Source organism: Triticum dicoccoides, chromosome 7B (assembly GCF_002162155.2).
Source record: "Triticum dicoccoides isolate Atlit2015 ecotype Zavitan chromosome 7B, WEW_v2.0, whole genome shotgun sequence".
Classification (NCBI taxonomy): Eukaryota; Viridiplantae; Streptophyta; class Magnoliopsida; order Poales; family Poaceae; genus Triticum; species Triticum dicoccoides.
The window spans coordinates 751,619,252-751,640,772 of record NC_041393.1 but is presented as its reverse complement, the minus strand read 5'-3'; positions in this window follow the sequence as shown (position 1 = coordinate 751,640,772).

Below are 21,521 nucleotides of genomic sequence, written 5' to 3'. Positions count from 1 at the left end.
AGAGAGAGAGAGATAGAGAGAGAGAGAGAGAGAGAGAAATGCCCAAGCTCTTCACGTGCTCCTAGTTAAATGAGAGGAAACAGAAAGAGAGAGAGAGAGAGAGAGAGAGAGAGAGAGAGAGAGAAATATCATTAGCTAGCCAACCCTATCGTATGAGCGAATGATATTTGTACCTCTTGATGACACGGCAATCTTATACAAACAGCTGCTCTAATATGTTCTCTTCTTTTGCAGATAAAAAAAGACCCGAAAGTGAAAAATGTGTTGCACTATAACAATCTCATCGAATGCCTTGATCTCTATCTTATAGAAATTGATTCGATCGACTACCGAGGCAGCACATCTGAGATTAAATTGGCCAGGTTCTTTGTTCTAGAGGCAAGTTTGCTCAAGGTAATGAGGTTTGGCATTCTCTGACGCAACAATGAATGGCGTGCTAATGACCACAAGTGTCTAAGCCTAAATGACAAAGTCTCTGCAGAAGCTGAATTTATTTTTGAAACATCAAGTGGCCAGAGACTCGAAAACTTATTTGCCCATTAGTGACTTGTCAGGGCGGTGGATTTTAGTTTGTACGATAATGCTGCATCCACCTAAAGTAACGAAAGTTCTTACATAAACTTCCTAATAATTCCCTCTTTGTAGGTGCAGCATTACTCCTAACATTTGTAATATCAGTTTGAAACTTGTAATATTGCCGTGTCCTATTCTTGTGTTTTCAAAATCCTGCGAATCAAACAGGTCCTGAGTTGGTGATGATGGTGTGCCTCCCATCTTTCACCAATAGCCGTCGGATCTAGATCTGACGCATACAAACCAAGCTTCTCCATTTTTGCAAAAGGACGCCCGCACTTGTTCCCTATTTACAAACAACTCCTTGTCTCTCACAATCAGCCTTATCTTCTCCCCACCACATCTAGAAGGCCGTGGAAAAATCTGGTGCGATGGCCGCTGACGGTGCCATCCACCCCCAATCTTGGTGTTCCGTGCAATGCACGGGCATCTACGCATGGGAAATTATGTCGAACAGTGCTAGTTGTAAGCAGGCTAGCTCCACAGCCATGATGATAGTGACTGCAGTTGGTGAGGCTGACTATGGTATGCCGAACACGGCGCCTATACTCAGGTGTCATCTCCGGCGCAGGGTCTTGTCACTTCACTGTGAGGAGCAGCACATAATAATTTGACCAACGGGTAGTACAGTGCTAGTAATCCTACTACATTGGTAGTACTACTACTAGTACTAGTAGCACCATGGTCTGGATTAAGAGTACTACCACGTCCATCTAGATTTTAGTATTTGACTAGCAATATCCAGTAATGCATGTCACAAAAAATGTACTACTCCCTCTGTAAATAAATACATGGTGTATTTTTTTATTCCTATCAGCGAGAGAACTTAATGTCTTTTTGCTAAATAAACACTACATGTCATGTTTGGTAGTCTCAAGTCATTGAAAGCATGCATGGCCCACATCTCTCATTGGTTGATATATCACGAAATAAGAAACAAGGAGGGAGTTAATGCATCGTGCCTAAGTGTTTTGGGATTATTCGGTTTTCATAAGGTGACTTACACAACATTTTTGTTTACATGCATTAACATTTTATTAGTTAAATCAAAGGTCAAAACTTGGCACAAAATGCAAAGGGGTCAATAAACCAGTAAACATCAATCTTCTCTCATTTGGCCCCGCCCAGAGGTCCGGTGAGATGACTATACTGCACCGGCACGGAGGGGGACGCGGCTTCATTGACTTACTGCAACTGCCTTTGGGTGAATGACACATGTGCCCAAGGGGTGGCTGGCCCACCTATCATACAGCCAAAGGCAAGTGCAGTAGAGGGCCGAGGAGTAGTACGGAATCCTACACACCTACGCACGCTAACCAAGGGCAAGAGTGATCACTCGAATCGCAAGATCAGTTGACTAGAAGCTAAGCTAGACCCATGGAGGCGATGAGCGTGAGCATCAGCCAGCTGTGCCAGATGGTCCATGACGCCGGCCTGCGGCCCGGCACCGAGGAACGTCTCCAAGTATTGCTTGAGGCCGCCAGGGCGAGCAGCCGCTTGGACGACAGCTTCGTCTCCTTGTTCGATGATGTCCTCATCGGTTTCCTCGACAAGTTCATCGTCGTCAAGAAGCTCGTGTACGACTTTGACGTACGCCTCCAGCCGACGCGCCCAGGCTCTGCGATGCCCGCCACCCTCAACGGCCACTATGGTGACAACCTCTTCGACGCACTGGTGGCCCTGCGACTACCCGCCGTCACGCCGGAGAATGTACACCTCGAGGTCGCGCTCGCCGTGAGAGCCTGGCGCAGCAAGACACCATCGACATAATCACCGACATCTACGCGCAAATCGTCCACAAGGACTACTACATGTAAGAGGAGGACGATAGGACGCTAGCCTTCTTGGACCGCAGGGCAACCTTGGATGGCATTGTTCAGAAACACGTTGAGCTCGCCGCCAACGCCGCTGCTCCTCACACGTCGGTTGGTTACCCGGCGCACAAGGGTGTGAGGATGTCATTGATGGATCCGTATGTATTTTTATCTTTCCTTCAAATCCATGTAGTAGTATATGGTACTACTAGTAATTATCTTACCTTTCACATCAACTTCATAATTTTCGTACGTACTCCATGCATGAACGACGCCAGAACCAAACTTCTCATAACTCTAGGAAAAATCGTTATTTTCTATCTATCGGTCGCGCCATGGAGCAGAACCAAATTTTACAAGTGACGAGTTCAAAAGGAAAAGCCTGCCGTGTTCGCGTCGCACCCCCACACGGTTGGTCCGGCATGCCGCTCTAGGGGGAATGTGTGCGGTGTTGCATTTTCACTTACAAGTGGGACCACAATTGAGCAAACCAACTATCGGCAAAGCCCCACCCCACCCACCGCGTGATGGCTGAGAAAACAGGAGGGAGAAGAGATGGCTGTAGCATGGACTCCAAGAAAATTGGTGTCGGATGGGACTCGTGTGGGTGGCGTGTGTCGTACTGCTAGACGTGAATGCTAGTTATGGCCCATGCCACCCCACTATATAGAGCCTATATCGAGGTACGTAGAACAAATTTCCTGGAGTCTGTGCTCAGCCCTCCTCTATCTCTCTTCTCAGCCAGCCAGCGACCCGCGGAGCCCATCGTCTGTTTGCTCACATCCGGTCCCACATGTTAGTGAAAACGCAAGAGGACCCACTGAACCTGCACATCTTTTACCTCGACGTGCTGGTGATGAAAAACAAATCCAATAAAGATCTTCAGTGGCTGCTTTTGGAGTTACTCAAGAGTAGTAAGATTCTATTTACAGTTTAACCCAAGATGCACATCACGTGGCTTCAACTACCACTCTATTTTCTTGCATGACACGACCTGGATGCTGGATGTCCCACATGTCGGCAAAAGGAGGAAGAACCCGACCAAATCTTCGGTTGTGCTCTCGGATTAGACTAGTTGTGCTAACTTAAAAAAATATTGTGTACTCCCTCCGTTCCAAAATACTTGACTTCCATTTGTTCAAAAACGGATGTACCTATATACTAAAACATGTCTAGACTGACAAATAGAAGGCATGTATTATGGAACGGAGGGAATAGAATGGATGCAAGTTTTTGTATTGGGAAGAAGAGTACATCGATATATTGATAGAGCGCAATTTAGTAGATGATCTAACACTTTTAGCTAGCATAGAGGCTAGAGATGAGACTAGTGCACTTGTTGATACTCCTACTAGAATAGAGGCTAGACATGAGACTAGATGCGAGGAAGCAACGTCTACTTCTTTACACTCGGAGAAGAAAGAAGCACGCAAGATCGAGCCTCTGCAGATCAACAGTGAATGCATCAAGAAAGCACTAATCCAACTTACAGGAGAATTTATGGAAGTTGGATATCTTCTAGAGTAGTAAAATGTATTCTTGTTGTTCTTGTTTTCTTTGATCTTGCTTTTCTAGTCAAAATTATCATTGGAGTCCGTGCAATACGGAGGTCCATTTGGGGTCATGCGTTGGAGTTGGCCTTACAAGTGGGACCGCGGTTGAGGAAACCGACTATCGGCAAACCCCCACCTCGCCTGCCGCGCGATGGCTGAAGTTAGAGAAACGACTAGGTTGAAGAGATTGCTCTAGCATGGACCCCAACGTGCGAAGCATGTGAAGCTAGAACAAATAGTGTACTACTATTGTTGATTGGCCTCATCCGATAACATGTTGCAATGCACGTACAATTATGTATTCGGAAAATATTTTTTTGCCTCGTCACACCACTCACTCAGAGAAGCGACTCGAAAGCCATTCATAAATTTAGTTAGTTTATCACAGACATATCATTTTATTACATACAACAGGTCATCAACCCACATCGACAACGAGGATACATTATAAATACTAAAGTTGTCACCACACAACAAATAACAAGTAATGAAATGAACTTCAACTCAACCATTCCTCGGCGTTGGAAATGCTTGCTTTGAACCACAAGTGATTCTCTGGGACGGGCCATCCATTGTCGATCTGGAGACCAATGCAGGACTGATCATCTAGGCTGAGGCGGCCTACTATATCAGTACCAGGGAAGGGAACCACCCAAATGTCCGAGGTATAGACAAAGTTGCTTCTTATAAATGGTAGTAATGTTGTGTCAACAATAGTTGGATCTCCTTTCACCATCATTGGATAGTTTTTTCCAAGGAAGAGCGAGTTTTCTCCAAGACTATCAATTTTGTACTAGGGAGAAGGAGTTGGCGCTAGCACACTAGTATCCATCCGAATACCATGCAACGGGTGTTGGAATAGGTCCAGAGAGTGCGACCATGGGAGACTACACCTGCTTCCTTAGTAGTAACATCATTAGTGGGTTGTATACACACAAGAAGAGGTGATCCATCAGAATTAGTTGCCAGGCGCCACAGAGTATATGGGCGTTGCTGCTCGTGATCATCACCATCGTCATCTCCCCCTTGGTTATAAAAAATTTCAAGTATAGGTGGTGGAATGTTCACAGGACCTTGGAAACACAAGAAGAAGGTTAATTAGTAAAGGGAAACTTGCTAACCCGCATGCATGTGGATGAAACAATTATAGTTATGGTGGAAGACAAACGTACCGAAATCATAAGAATTCCATGCAAAAACAGTGCCACGAGTGGTGGCAGCAAACACAAGGCCCTCGTATTGAATTGCATCACAGAAACTGATTTTTGAGCAATATCCATCCAGTCAAACCATGAAGGACGGCAACAAGCTTGTCAAAGATAGCAACAACTTCATAGTTGTTGTAATTACAAGAGCGACTGGGAACTCGACAAATTGCTATATTCCGTAGAAGACAATCACCATGATCGTATTTGAACGTGCGTACAGTACCGGTGTGCTCAACCTCTGGGCAATATGCTGAGATTTTTGGAAGTGGAACCGGTCACGAATTTACACATTCACAAGTTCCCACTCGCGGTTGGACCCAATGTAAACAACCCAATCTCCATTTGCACCTGCCCAAGCCTTACCCTCAAGCGATGGCATCTTAACATGATACGTATCATTATCATGTTGGGGAACGTTGCAGAAATTCAAAATTTTCCTACGAGTCACCAAGATCTATCTATGGAGAGACTAGCAACGAGGGGAAGGAGAGTGCATCTACATACCCTTGTAGATTGCTAAGCGGAAGCATTCAAGTGAACGCAGTTGATGGAGTCGTACTCGTCGTGATCCAAATCACCGATGATCCTAGTGCCGAACGGACGGCACCTCCGCGTTCAACACACATGCAGCCTGGTGACATCTCCCATGCCTTGATCCAGCAAGAAGAGAGGGAGAGGTTGGGGAAGACTCCGTCCAGCAGCAGCACGACAGCGTGGTGGTGGTGGAGCAACGTGGCAATCCTGCAGGGCTTCGCCAAGCACCGCATGAGAGGAGGAGGACTTGGGAGAGGGGAAGGGTTGCGCCAGAACTTGGGGGTGCGGCTGCCCTCCCACCCCTCCACTATTTATAGGTGGGGGGGAGAGGGGGCCGTCCCCCCTAGATCTCATCTAGGGTTGGGGGCGGCGGCCAAGGGGGGAGGAGTGCCTCCCAAGTCAAGTGGAGGCCCTCCCCCTTAGGGTTTTCCCTCTCCCAAGCGCATGGGCCTTGGGGGGGCTGGTGCCCCTGGCCCATTAAGGCTAGGGCGCCCGCCTAAAGCCCATGCTGCTGTATTGGACGTGGTGGAACAATTTCCGGACCTCCGGACCCCTCCGGAAACCTCCGGAACCTTCTCGAAACTTCCCGGTACAATACCGGAAAAACCCGAACTTTTCCCAGAACCCGAACAACAACTTTCCATATATAAATCTTTACCTCTGGACCATTTCGGAACTCCTCCTGATGTCCGGGATCTCATCCGGGACTCCGAACAACATTCGGTAACCACGTACATTTAGTCCCTATAACCCTAGCGTCATCGAACCTTAAGTGTGTAGACCCTACGGGTTCGGGAGACACGTAGACATGACCGAGACATCTCTGCGGCCAATAACCAACAGCGGGATCTGGATACCCATGTTGGCTCCCACATGTTCCACGATGACCTCATTGGATGAACCACGACGTCAAGGACTCAATCGATCCCGTATTCAATTCCCTTTGTCTAACGGTATTGTACTTGCCCGAGATTCGATCGTCGGTATCCCGATACCTTGTTCAATCTCGTTACCGGCAAGTCTCTTTACTCGTTCCGTAACACATCATCCCGTGATCAACCCCTTGGTCACATTGTGCACATTATGATGATGTCCTACCGAGTGGGCCCAGAGATACCTCTCCGTCACACGGAGTGACAAATCCCAGTCTGGATTCGTGCCAATCCAACAGACACTTTCGGAGATACCCGTAGTGTACCTTTATAGTCACCCAATTACGTTGTGAAATTTGGTACACCCAAAGCATTCCTACAGTATCCGGGAGTTGCACAATCTCATGGCCGAAGGAAATGATACTTGACATTAGAAAAGCTTTAGCATACGAACTACATGATCTTTGTGCTAGGCTTAGGATTGGGTCTTGTCCATCACATCATTCTCCTAATGATGTGATCCCGTTATCAACGACATCCAATGTCCATGGTCAGGAAACCGTAACCATCTATTGATCAACGAGCCAGTCAACTAGCAGCTTACTAGGGACATGGTGTTGTCTATGTACCCACACATGTATCTGAGTTTCCTATCAATACAATTATAGCATGGATAATAAACGATTATCATGAACAAGGAAATATAATAATAACTAATTTAGTATTGCCTCTAGGGCATATTTCCAACAGTCTCCCACTTGCAGGAGAGTCAATAATCTAGTTTCACATCGCCATGTGATTAACACTCATAGGTCACATCGCCATGTGACCAACATCCAAAGAGTTTACTAGTGTCACTAAACTAGTTCACATCATCATGTGATTAAGACTCAATGAGTTCTGGGGATTGATCATGTTCTGCTTGTGAGTGAGGTTTTAGTCAATGGGTCTGCAACATTCAGATCCGTATGTACTTCGCAAATCTCTAGGTCATATTGTAAATGTTGCTTCCACGCTCCACTTGGAGCTATTCCAAATGGTTGTTCCACTATACGTATTCGGCTTCTCTACTCAGAGCTATCCGGATAGGTGTTAAGCTAGCATCGACGCAACTCTTTACGTCGAACTCTTTATCACCTCCATAACCGAGAAACATATCCTTATTTCTCTAAGGATAATTTTGATCGCTATCTGGTGATCCACTCCTTGATCACCTTTGTACCGTCTTGCCAAACATGTGGCAAGGCACACATCAGGTGAGGTACTCATCATAGCATACTGTAGAGCCTACGTCTAAAGCATAGGGGACGACCTTCGTCCTTTCTCTCTCTTCTGCCGTGGTCGAGCTTTAAGTCTTAACTTCATACCTTACAACTGAGGCAAGAACTCCTTCTTTGACTGATCCATCTTGAACACCTTCAAGATCATGTCAAGGTATATGCTCATTTGAAAGTACCATTAAGCATTTTTGATCTATCCTTATAGATCTTGATGCTCAATGTTCAAGTAGCTTAATCCAGGTTTTCCCTTGAAAAACACTTTTCAAATAACCCTATATGCTTTCCAGAAACTCTACATCATTTCTGATCAACAATATGTCAACAACATATACTCATCAGAAATTCTATAGTGCTCCCACTCACTTCTTTGGAAATACAATTTTCTCATAAACTTTGTATAAACCCAAAATCTTTGATCATCTTATCAAAGTGCATATTCCAACTCCGAGATGCTTACTCCAGTCCTTAGAAGGATCGCTGGAGCCAGCATACCTTTTAGGATCCTTACGATCGACAAAACCTTTCTGATTGTATCACATACAACCTTTCCTTACAAAGACTGGTAAGGAAACTCGTTTTGACATCCATCTGCCAGATTTCATAAATGCAGCTTATGCTAACATGATTTCGATGGACTTAAGCATCGCTACGGATGAGAAAATCTCATCGTAGTCAACTCCTTGAACTTGTGAAAAACTCTTCGCCACAAGTCGAGCTTCATAGACGGTGACATTACCGTCCACGTCCGTCTTCTTCTTAAAGATCCATTTATCTCGATGGCTTGCCGATCATCGGGCAAGTCCACCAAAATCCATGCTTTGTTCTGATACATGGATCCTATCTCGGATTTCATGGCTTCTAACCATTTGTTGGAATTTGGGCCCACCATCGCTTCTCCATAGCTCATAGGTTCATTGTTGTCTAGCAACATGACCTTCAAGACAGGATTACTGTACCATTATGAAGTAGTACGCATCCTTGTCACCCTATGAGGTACGGTAGTGACTTGATCCAAAACTTCATGATCACTATCATAAGCTTCTACTTCAATTGGTGTAGGCGCCACAGGAACAACTTCCTGTGCCCTGCTACACACTTGTTAAAGTGACGGTTCAATAACCTCATCAAGTCTCCACCATCCTCCCACTCAATTCTCGAGACAAACCTTTCCTCGAGAAAGGACCCGATTCAAGAAACAATCCATATTGCTTTCGGATCTGAATTAGGAGGTATACCCAACTGTTTTGGGTGTCCTATGAAGATGCATTTTATCCGCTTTGGGTTCGAGCTTATCAACCTGAAACTTTTCCACATAAGCGTCGCAACCCCAAACTTTTAAGAAACGACAACTTAGGTTTCTCCAAACCATAGTTCAAACGGTGTCGTCTCAACGGAATTACGTGGTGCCCTATTTTAAAGTGAATGCGGTTGTCTCTAATGCCTAACCCATGAACGATAGTGGTAATTCGATAAGAGACATCATGGTACGCACCATATCCAATAGGGTGCAACTATGATGTTCGGACACACCATCACACTATGGTGTTCCAGGCGGTATTAATTGTGAAACAATTTCCACAATGTCTTAATTGCGTGCCAAAGCTCGTAACTCAGATACTCATCTCTATGATCATATCATAGACATTTTATCCTCTTGTCAGGATGATCTTCAACTTCACTCTGAAATTACTTGAACCATTCAATAATTCAGACTTGTGTTTCATCAAGTAAATATACTCAGTATCTACTCAAATCATCCGTGAAGTAAGAACATAATGATATCCACTGCGTGCCTCAGCGCTCATTGGACTGCACACATCAAAAATGTATTACTTCCAACAAGTTGCTTTCTTGTTCCATTTTACTGAAAACGAGGCTTTCAGTCATATTGCCCATGTGGTATGATTTGCATGTCTCAAGTGATTCAAAATCAAGTGAGTCCAAACGGTCCATTTGCATGGAGTTTCTTCATGCATATACACCAATAGACATGGTTCGCATGTCTCAAACTTTTCAAAACGAGTGAGTCCAAAGATCCATCAACATGGAGCTTCTTCATGCATTTTATACCAATATGACTCGGTGCCACAAGTATGTGGTACTATCATTACTATCTTATATCTTTTGGCATGAATATGTGTATCACTATGATCAAGATTCAATAAACCATTCATTTTAGGTGCAAGACCATTGAAGGTATTATTCAAATAAACAGAGTAACCATTATTCTCCTTAAATTAATAACCGTATTGCGATAGACATAATCCAATCATGTCTATGCTCAACGCAAACGCCAAATAACAATTATTTAGGTTTAACACCAATCTCGATGGTAGAGGGAGCGTGCGATGCTTGATCACATCAACCTTGGAAACACTTCCAACACATATCGTCAGCTCACCTTTAGCTAGTCTCCGTTTATTCCATAGTTTTTATTTCGAGTTACCAACACTTAGCAACCGAACCGGTATCTAATACCCTGGTGCTACTAGGAGTACTAGTAAAGTACACATTAACATAATGTATATCCAATATACTTCCGTTGACCTTGCCTGCCTTCTTATCTACTAAGTATCTAGGGTGGTTCTGCTTTAGTGTCCGTTCCTCTCATTACAGAAGCACTTAGTCTCGGGTTTGGGTTCAACCTTGGGTTTTCACTAGAGCAGCAACTGTTTTGCCGTTTCATGAAGTATCCCTTCTTGCCCTTGCCCTTCTTGAAACTAGTGGTTTTACCAACCATCAACAATTGATGCTCCTTCTTGATTTCTACTTTCGCGGTGTCAAACATCGCGAATATCTCAAGGATCATCATATCTATCCCTAATATGTTATAGTTCATCACGAAGCTCTAGCAGCTTGGTGGCAATGACTTTGGAGAAACATCACTATCTCATATGGAAGATCAACTCCCACTCGATTCAAGTGATTGTTGTACTCAGAAAATCTGAGCACAAGCTCAACGATTGAGCTTTTCTCCCTTAGTTTGCAGGCTAAGAAAATCGTCGGAGATCTTATACCTCTTGACATGGGCACGAGCCTGAAATCCGAATTTCAGCCCTCGAAACATCTCACATGTTCCGCGACGTTTCGAAATCGTCTTTGGTGCCTCATCTCTAAACCGTTTAACTGAACTATCACGTAGTTATCAAAACGTGTATTTCAAATGTTCGCAACATCCACAGACGACGTTCGAGGTTCAGCACACCGAGCGATGCATTAAGGACATAAGCCTTCTACGAAGCAATGAGGACAATCCTCAGTTTACGGACCCAGTCCGCATAATTGCTACTATCAACTTTCAACTAAAATTTTCCTCTAGGAACATATCTAAATAGTAGAACTAGAGCGCATGCTTGCGACATAATTTGCAAAGATCTTTTGACTATGTTCAGAATAATTAAGTTCATCTTATGAACTCCCACTCAGATAGACATCCCTCTAGTCATCTAAGTGATTACATGATCCGAGTCAACTAGGCCGTGTCCGATCATCACGTGAGACGGACTAGTCATCATTGGTGAACATCTTCATGTTGATCGTATCTACTATACGACTCATGCTCGACCTTTCGGTCTCTTGTGTTCTGAGGCCATGTCTATACATGCTAGGCTCGTCAAGTCAACCTAAGTGTTTCGCGTGTGTAAATCTGGCTTACACCCGTTGTATGTGAATGTTAGAATCTATCACACCCGATCATCACGTGGTGCTTTGAAATGACGAACTTTCGCAACGGTGCACAGTTAGGGGGGAACACTTTCTTGAAATTTTAATGAGGGATCATCTTATTTACTACCGTCGTTCTAAGCAAATAAGATGCATAAACATGATAAACATCACATGCAATCAAAAAGTGACATGATATGGCCAATATCATTTTGCTCCTTTTGATCTCCATCTTCGGGGCTCCATGATCATCATCGTCACCGGCATGACACCATGATCTCCATCATCATGATCTCCATCATCGTGTCTCCATGAAGTTGTCTCGCCAACTTATTACTTCTACTACTATGGCTACCGGTTAGCAATAAAGTAAAGTAATTACATGGCGTTGTTCAATTACACGCAAGTCATACAATAAATAAAGACAACTCCTATGGCTCCTACAGGTTGTCATACTCATCGACATGCAAGTCGTGATTCCTATTACATGAACATGATCAATCTCATACATCACATATCATTCATCACATTCTTCTTGGCCATATCACATCACATAGCATACCCTGCAAAAACAAGTTAGACGTCCTCTAATTGTTGTTTGCATGTTTTACGTGGCTGCTGTGAGTTTCTAGCAAGAACGTTTCTTACCTACGCAAAAACCACAACGTGATATTCAATTGCTATTTACCCTTCATAAGGACCCTTTTCATCGAATCCGATCCGACTAAAGTGGGAGAGACTGGCACCCGCTAGCCACCTTATGCAACAAGTGCATGTCAGGCGGTGTAACCTGTCTCACGTAAGTGTACGTGTAAGGTCGGTTCGGGCTGCTTCATCCCACAATGCCGCCGAATCAAGATTGGACTAGTAACGGTAAGCATATTGAACAAAATCAACGCCCACAACTACTTTGTGTTCTACTCGTGCAAAGAATCTACGCAATAGACCTAGCTCATGATGCCACTGTTGGGGAACGTAGCACAAATTCAAAATTTTCCTACGAGTCACCAAGATCTATCTATGGAGAGACTAGCAACAAGGGGAAGGAGAGTGCATCTACATACCCTTGTAGATCACTAAGTGGAAGCGTTCAAGTGAACGGGGTTGATGGAGTCATACTCGTCGTGATTCGAAACACCGATGATCCTAGTGCCGGACGGACGGCACCTCCGCGTTCAACACACATGCAGCCCGGTGACGTCTCCCATGCCTTGATCCAGCAAGGAGAGAGGGAGAGGTTGGGGAAGACTCTGTCCAGCAGCAGCACGACGGCATGGTGGTGGTGGAGGAACGTGGCAATCCTGCAGGGCTTCACCAAGCACCGCGGGAGAGGAGGAGGACTTGGGAGAGGGGAAGGGCTGCGCCAGTACTTGGGGGTGCGGCTGCCCTCCTACCCCTCCACTATTTATAGGTGGGGGAGAGAGGGGGCCGGCCCCCTAGATCTCATCTAGGGTTGGGGGCAGCGGCCAAGGGGGGAGGAGAGCCTCCCAAGTCAAGTGGAGGCCCTCCCCCTTAGGGTTTCCCCTCTCCCATGCGTATGGGCCTTGGGGGGGGCTGGTGCCCCTGGCCCATTAAGGCTACGGCGCCCCCTACAGCCCATGCTGCTGTATTGGACGTGGTGGAACAATTTCCGGACCTCCGGACCCCTCTGGAATCCTCCGGAACCTTCTGGAAGCTTCTCGGTACAATACCGGAAAAAACCCGAACTTTTCCCGGAACCCGAACAACAACTTTCCATATATAAATATTTACCTCCGGGCCATTCCGGAACTCCTCCTGATGTCCGGGATCTCATCCAGGACTCCGAACAACATTCCGTAACCACGTACATTTAGTCCCTATAACCCTAGCGTCATCGAACCTTAAGTGTGTAGACCCTACGGGTTCGGGAGACACGTAGACATGACCGAGACATCTCTCCGGCCAATAACCAACAGCGGGATCTGGATACCCATGTTGGCTCCCACATGTTCCACGATGATCTCATCGGATGAACCACGATGTCAAGGACTCAATCGATCCCGTATTCAATTCCCTTTGTCTAGCGGTATTGTACTTGCCCGAGATTCGATCGTCGGTATCCTGATACCTTGTTCAATCTCGTTACCGGAAAGTCTCTTTACTCGTTCCATAACACATCATCCCGTGATCAACCCCTTGGTCACATTTTGCACATTATGATGATGTCCTACCGAGTGGGCCCAGAGATACCTCTCCGTCACACGGAGTGACAAATCCCAGTCTCGATTCGTGCCAACCCAACTGACACTTTCGGAGATACCCGTAGTGTACCTTTATAGCCACCAGTTACGTTGTGACGTTTGGTACACCCAAAGCATTCCTACGGTATCCGGGAGTTGCACAATCTCATGGTCTAAGGAAATGATACTTGACATTAGAAAAGCTTTAGCATACGAACTACATGATCTTTGTGCTAGGCTTAGGATTGGGTCTTGTCCATCACATCATTCTCCTAATGATGTGATCCCATTATCAACGACATCCAATGTCCATGGTCAGGAAACCGCAACCATCTATTGATCAACGAGCTAGTCAACTAGCGGCTTACTAGGGACATGGTGTTGTCTATGTACCCAGACATGTATCTGAGTTTCCTATCAATACAATTATAGCTTGGATAATAAACGATTATCATGAACAAGGAAATATAATAATAACTAATTTATTATTGCATCTAGGGCATATTTCCAACATATCAAGCGGCATCAACTTGCACAAGGCGAGGCTTCCGTCGTCCCCGCGCCAGTCATCAGGGTCACGGCAAAGAAGATAGGGGAGATCAAACCGCTCCTTGACTCTTGGGTTCCTTGTAATGATGTTATTATTTGAGTAGAGAATGGGCTTGAACGAACCTGACATGCTAGCCAAGGTGATGATGTCGCACCGATCAATGAGTTCCTCCACCATGTCATCTTTTAGATCAGGGCAAGAATAACGGGGTCATTTCCGGCCTGTTCCCTCCATGGAGAAGACGATTGAACAATGGCAGAAGAAAAGGTGAAGGGCTGCAGGAAAATGAAGGAGGGAGAGCAAGAGCGTGCAACAGTAGTTCCAAATCGAGAGGGAAAGGCGAAGAGTCGGTGGATGGTTGCCAGTTTGCCACGGTTCACGAAGAGGCGCCCCGGCCTACACGTCCGTTCGGAAATACTACTAGTAGAAAAGGACTCGCCGTCGTCTCACTAATATGTTGGAACGGGACCACATGTCAACGAAATATGGTGTGTAATTTCTCATGCAAAATGCGATCTGGCCGCGTTGGACCGAGGTGCCGCATTAGTTATCGACCTTTATTTTTTTAATGGCGTGCCGTTCAGTTTTGAAGCATGACTAACTGGTACTGTACGTAGAGAAAATATAAACTACTCTACCACTACTCCACCTCCAGTACTAGTAGTATAAAAAATATATATAGGCTGGAGCTTCAGCGCTTTCTTGCTAAGGGCTGCCCACTTGCTTCTCACACTACCACCCTCTCTCCAGATCTAAAAAAGATGGCCTCTCTCTCCCTCCTCACCGGTGGTCACAGATCCGCCGGGGAAGAAAAGGACGTGCAGCATTTACGCACTCGTCATCGGCGAGCAAGGTCACGCACTAACGACAAGGCCATCCTCTCAGACCTAGCGCCCGCGTGGGATGGCCTCCGTCCCCAAGATCGCTGCCGTAGTGTGTGCGGAAGACGACGACCACGAGCGAAGCCACTTCCCGCCGACCCTCAGGTATGCTACCTCTTTTTGAACCATACCCTTGTTCTATTGCCCCATCTGCCACGTCGTTGCATGTGGATCTTTTTCCACTCCACCATCTTCCCAATTTGCTATCCTTTGCTCTGCTGGCCACGCAGACGAAACCCATAATTTGCACTATTAAAGGAAACCCTACTTCATGTAGACTAATCCATGTCTGGGTTGAATAAGGAAAGGAAGGGAGAATGTACTGTCCAAGAGAGTAGGCATCGAACCCGCATCTAGGTTGAAAAGGGGAAAATCAGTAGCTAAGGAACGAGTCTCGTGTCTCTTGGTTGAACAAGGGTAGAAAGGCATGACAATGCAATAGAGAATGACCAGGTCGATCGGTTTGTGGTCCTCACATAGGAAAAAGGTGACTAAAGAGAACACAAATGGGACGTAATCCACATATGCTGCCTGGATATTTGTTGCTCTGGGCAACCATACCTCCCTCACCACTCTGCGTCCGTGGAGGTACATCGTACTGGTGCACCCATTGTCCGAATGGGCTCCCATGCTCTTATTGCCACTTTTTTTGCTGTTAGTACAATGCCAGCAGTCAAGTCAAGCAATGCTACTGCTAAAGTGATGCCACATCTAACTAATGCCGCTCTCAGTCTAATGCCACCGATAAATTTAAGAAATGCCATTTAATGTCACTGGATTATTTCAGGGTTAGCTGTTGATTGTGGATGTATTAAAGATGTTTCAGCTAAGGCATTCTAATGTTGTTGCACAACCAGTATACCAACGATGAAACTTGTTACTACCTTCAGATTTTTGCAATGTTAATGCTTATAAATTACATACCTCACTTTCCTAAGATAAGTTAATTTTTTTTGTACAGTGTCACCAAAATGCCAAGGCGTTGATGTCATTTGATTTCAGTTAAACTACACAAAAAATTATGAAGACAAGAGGAAAGTTCAAGAGTGGGCACCTCCTCCTCCAGCTGTTCTCTTGATTCGTTCGATCAAGTTTTTATGTTTGATCGATTATCAAGATTGGGATAGCAATTTTTAAGGTCCCCCCAAGATCGAAATGATATTTACCTTGGAGGTACATGGTTTGCAATTTTTTTATACTGTCATTAGTTAATAATGCTAGTTACCTTCAGACTTTTGTATTTGGTTTAATGCTCATGCACAGCTAGTATACCAATGCTGAAACTTGTTACGTTTACATTTTGTATTGTTAATTCTTATAGAAATCTTCCAGTGCTAGAGTTTATTGAAATCTGTTCAGTAAAACCATTGTACTGTACCCTGTAATAAACTAACTCATCTACTGTTGCACTAGCCACTAGATTAGTGTATATTTGTAGTATTCGAATGGTGTTGCATTAGCGTATGGACATAAATAAAGTGTGGCAAGCTTTCCCAAATATGTGCTCAAGAAAACTACTACTTGTTTTTCTAAATACTAGACGTTTGGGTACTTTAAATTGAACCACGAAAACGTCTTATGTTTAGGAACAGGGGGTGTAGAGTTCACTCAAATTATCCCGGTAAAGCTAGTCACACTTTTGTTAAAATTAATGTTCATTATGTTATCGGAGGAGGTCTGTATGTTTGTCTCTAATGCCTGTCGACTACATGCCTGACATCATGATGTAATGTTAAGTAATTTCCTTTTGTACAGTGTCACTGAATTGTCAAGGCGGTGATGGCATTTTATTTTAGTTGAACTGCACAAAATATGCTTAAAGAAGAGGAAAGGTCAGGAATGGCTCAATTTTTCAGAAAAAACTATGTATGCCTTCCTGACATCAGCCGTTGTTGCTTTATTTATTCCTTCAAACAGGTGGTTAGAAACAATCATGCTACCTTTTCCCATTAAGAAATTGGAATGCTTATATTTGTGAGTCTATGCTTCAACTAGTGCCACTTTTATAGTAATCACCCTTTCAATATCTATGTAAACAGGCATGCTCGATTTTAGTGGAACTGCAAAAAACGTCCAACTGGTTCAATATTAGGAGCATGTTTTTTCCAAACCTTTATATCCAGTTGGTGGCACTATGAGCTGTTCATTACGAAGGTACATGGTTTGCTACTATCTTGCTACTCTTTTGTACTGTCATTAGATAGTAATACTAGTGGTTTGCATGTGAATTTATTGGCAGGGTGGACCTACATTGGAGGTGTAGGACAGGATTCAATGATTGGATGCTCAATTTTGGTTGTATCGATTTCACATCTTCCATCACTGCGAACATGGATATCCTTGGTCTGATGAAGAATAGGCGCTATATTTCTACTCTGAACCAGCAAATCAATTCAGTATGAAATTGTCCAGGGCAAAACATAACTGTATCAGATTGTCCAGTGCAGAACATGACAGATGCTAAGCGGAAGAGACATGTTTAAACCGAAAATACATGGTGTGGTATATGTTTACTAGCTGCTTGATATTTGTGCAGACAGAGATGTCTGCCCGTTGCTATTTGGCAAACAAACAAAGTGTCCGCAATTTTGGTTGAAATGCACAAGAGAATAGTATAGTCACTGATGCAGTGCCATTTGAAAATAGACACGGAAAGATTGGATAGTCACTTCATGTACTGCAGAAAAGTAGTACTATACTATTTATTGGCCAACACTAGGTGCTTCATTGCTTTGGTCTGATTATAAAATGGACATCATTTTGCCTAAGTTAAAGTTTGTATTCCGAAAATGGTCTCGCAGTGTGATCAAGAGAAGACCAAATCATATTGAAGTGGATGTTCCTCCATCATGTGTGGTTCATTCTCATGGTTCCAGCTGTTGGTGAAACCACTTACATTTGCAAGAGGAATTGTAGACTTCACAAACAAATTTTTCTTTCAGTCTGTACTGAATGTTGGCCAAGAGAAGCATCCATGTTAGTAGGAAGAACATATGTTTTTTCTAGATCTTTGCTTTTGGAGCTACATTGTCAGGACCCCGACTCAATGCCACATCGATCTAGCATGTAACACCTCATATCACTTTGCGGCCTCACGCACGGTATTCCCACGGGTGTCGCCTTACCTTTGCCCGGGACCGTTTGCGCCTTTTGGCACACGTATATGATAGTGTCGCTAGCATCCATATGATAAGGAGCCCGGGCTGACATGGCTAGTCGTAAACCCAAAGTGGCACAAACTTACAGGGACAGGCATCCATGACCCAGCATCGAACGTGTCGGTCATCAGCGAGTGAATCCAGGCTGTAGCACTGGGCTAGCAGGACTCCGGTATTCATCGCGTGACATTTCCCCGAAGGGACAGACACAGGAACGAAGAAGGACACATGCCGGCCAGCCTAAGTGTTCCGGATCAGTAGCAAGCTACCATGGCTCGGTGGAAACACTAGGAGACATTTCTCGGTAAGAGAGGCTACTAAAGATAAACAACTAGATAGTCAGATCCCACACATACCAAGCATTTCAATAACATACACACAATATGCTCGATATGTGCAAATACAACATGGCATCACAACATGACTCTACAACTCAAGTATTTTATTAGGCTCCGAGGAGCGAGATATTACAAACAGGGGTCTCATGACCCGACAATCAGAGCATACAAGTCAAAGCACAAGCAGAAGCTTAACATGTCTGAGTACAGACAACTATAAATGAAAAAGGCTGAAAAGCCTGACTATCTACCAGATCCTGCCGAGGGCACAAGATCGTAGCTGAGGTAACAAGCTAAACGTCGAAGTCCACGTGGAACTACTAGTGAGACCGAAGTCTCTCTGCAAAACATAAAATACGCAAACGTGAGTACAAATGTACCCAGCAAGACTTACATCAGAACTAACTACATATGCATCATTATCAACAAAGGGGATGGTGGGGTTTAACTGCATCAAGCCAGCTTTGACTCGGTGGCTATCCTAAACTACGACTGCAAGCAACTCTTTTGAGGTGGCGCACACGAGTCCACATATTCACCATATCAATACACCACTATGGGTCCGCTCCCGTCTCCTTACGAGAACGCCATCCATAGCACTCACGCTTATCTTGCGTATTTTAGGGTATCCACTTTCACTTGTCTATGAACTGATATAAGCAACCCAGAAGTCCTTTACCGTGGACACGGCTATTCGAATAGATGATGTTAACCCTGCAGGGGTGTACTTCTTCATACATGTTTCCACCACTTAGCGTCTGCACACGACATGTGCTCGGCAGACTTCAAGCGAAAGCCGACGTGGGTGTAGACCACGACCTACCTAAACACTCAAGTCTCTAGTCCAGGTTTATCGCCTATTCGGGTTCCATCCATGAGGAGATCCGGCCGGAGTTTCGCTCACAGCCCCAAACGATGTGAACAGGGTTCCCGAGACACCAAACGGGCGCCCGGTACACCGTGCCACGTGCCTACCGCATCACAGCCCACCCCTCCGGTCAGTGCTGCCCACGGCCTCCAGCATACTACAAACACCAGAAACTACTTGCAACTCCTGGACAGAGGACAAGGGTGATTAAGAAGTCGAGCGGGGTCATATTTCAGGGCCCAATGTATGGTAGTAGCTGAGTCATAGATCACAAACACAGAACTCAGTTCCTAAGGACGGCTTCAATGAGACAACCCACCATGTACTCCTACATGGCCTCTCACCGCTACCTTTACCAAATCGTGTTCACCACTTAGCTTACACACAGTAGGACATGTTCACACACCTCTGATTCATCCCCGATGAATCAGACCTGACTCAACTCTAAGCAGTAGCAGGCATGACAAACAAGCAAGAATGAGTAGGCACAACAGGGCTCAAACAACTCCTACTCATGCTAGTGGGTTTCATCTATTTACTGTGGCAATGACAGGTCATGCAGAGGATAAAGGGGTTCAACTACCGCAGCAAGTAACAGATGAATCGTTGTTGTCCTAATGCAGGAAAAGAGAGCAGGAGCGAGAGAGTGGGATTTTATCGGAATGAACAAGGGGGTTTTGCTTGCCTGGCACTTCTGAAGATAATATAGCTCTTCATCGGTGTCATCGATCACATCGCCGGTACACGTCTATCGAGAGGGGACAATTACCGGCAAACAAGGAAGAACACAATCAATGCAATGCGACAATATGATGCATGAATGTGACATGGCAATATGATGTGATTTGGGCTAATGCACCTAGCTATGATTTAAATGAAGTTGGTTTGAATACATGATTCAAATTCCAACTCCATATATGGTTATTTAAATGCCCTTTATTTGTTTTGTCCAAAACAGAGGATAAACATTGTTCAAACATGCATGAAAATGGTACAGATGGATTCCTTGAATTTTTCTGATAATTTTTCATATATAAATTATTTCATTCTGACTTACGGTTGATTTTCTATGATTTATTGAAGTTTGGGGTATTTTCTAAAATTTATAAATCATTTCCTGATTTATTTTAATTCCAGAGATACTTACTGCGTCAGCATTACGTCACTATGACGTCAGCAGGTCAACAGACGCTGCTGCTGGTCAAACCTGACCAGTGGGGTCCACTGGTCAGTGACTGGGGCTGGTTAGTGCCGCTGACGTGTGGGCCCGGTCAACGGCCACGTCAGCTTGGTCAAAACTGACGCGTGGGGCCGCTCTTGTTTAGTTAATCCTAAACAGATATTAAACTAGGGTTAATTAGGGCGTGGGTCCTAGGTGTCAGTGACACGGTGCGGTGTTTAGTGGCTAATTAGGCCAGCCACGTCAGCAAGTGACGCCGGCGACCACGGCGATGGCGAGACCTCGTCGGAGTTGCTCGGGGCGGCGCTACAGCCCGCGGCTGGTCGCGCTGAGGGCACCGAGAGGGAGCCCGTGCTCCCGCGCATCTAGGGGCGCACATAGCTGGGCACAGGGAGGCCGGGGTCGACGGCGGCGACCACTTAGGCGGCGGCCGGAGCTACGGCAACGACGGGTTAGGCGATGCAGGGCGCCAGGGGAGGCGTTGGTGAGTGCTATGTGCTCCTAGGACTGTGGTGAGCACGACGGTGGGCTCGAGAACGAGATGCGGTGGCTGTGGCCACGGCCACGCCATGGCCGGCGGCGAGAAACTCTCGGCCGCGGTGGGAGATGGGGCTAGGGGGCGAGCACAGGAGAAGCAGCGGAGGCTCACAGCGGATCCATTCGAGGCGGAGACGAGGCCGGGGACGGTCCGGAGCCGACGAATCGGGCGACGGCGACCGGCGGGTCCGAGGAGGGGAAAAACGTCGGGGCGGCGCTTCGGGGGCTTCTGGAGGGGCGTGGCTCGGTGAGGTGGGTCGAGGACGGAGTGGCGGAGCTTGTGGGCTAGTCGGGGAAGCGAGGGAGGCCCG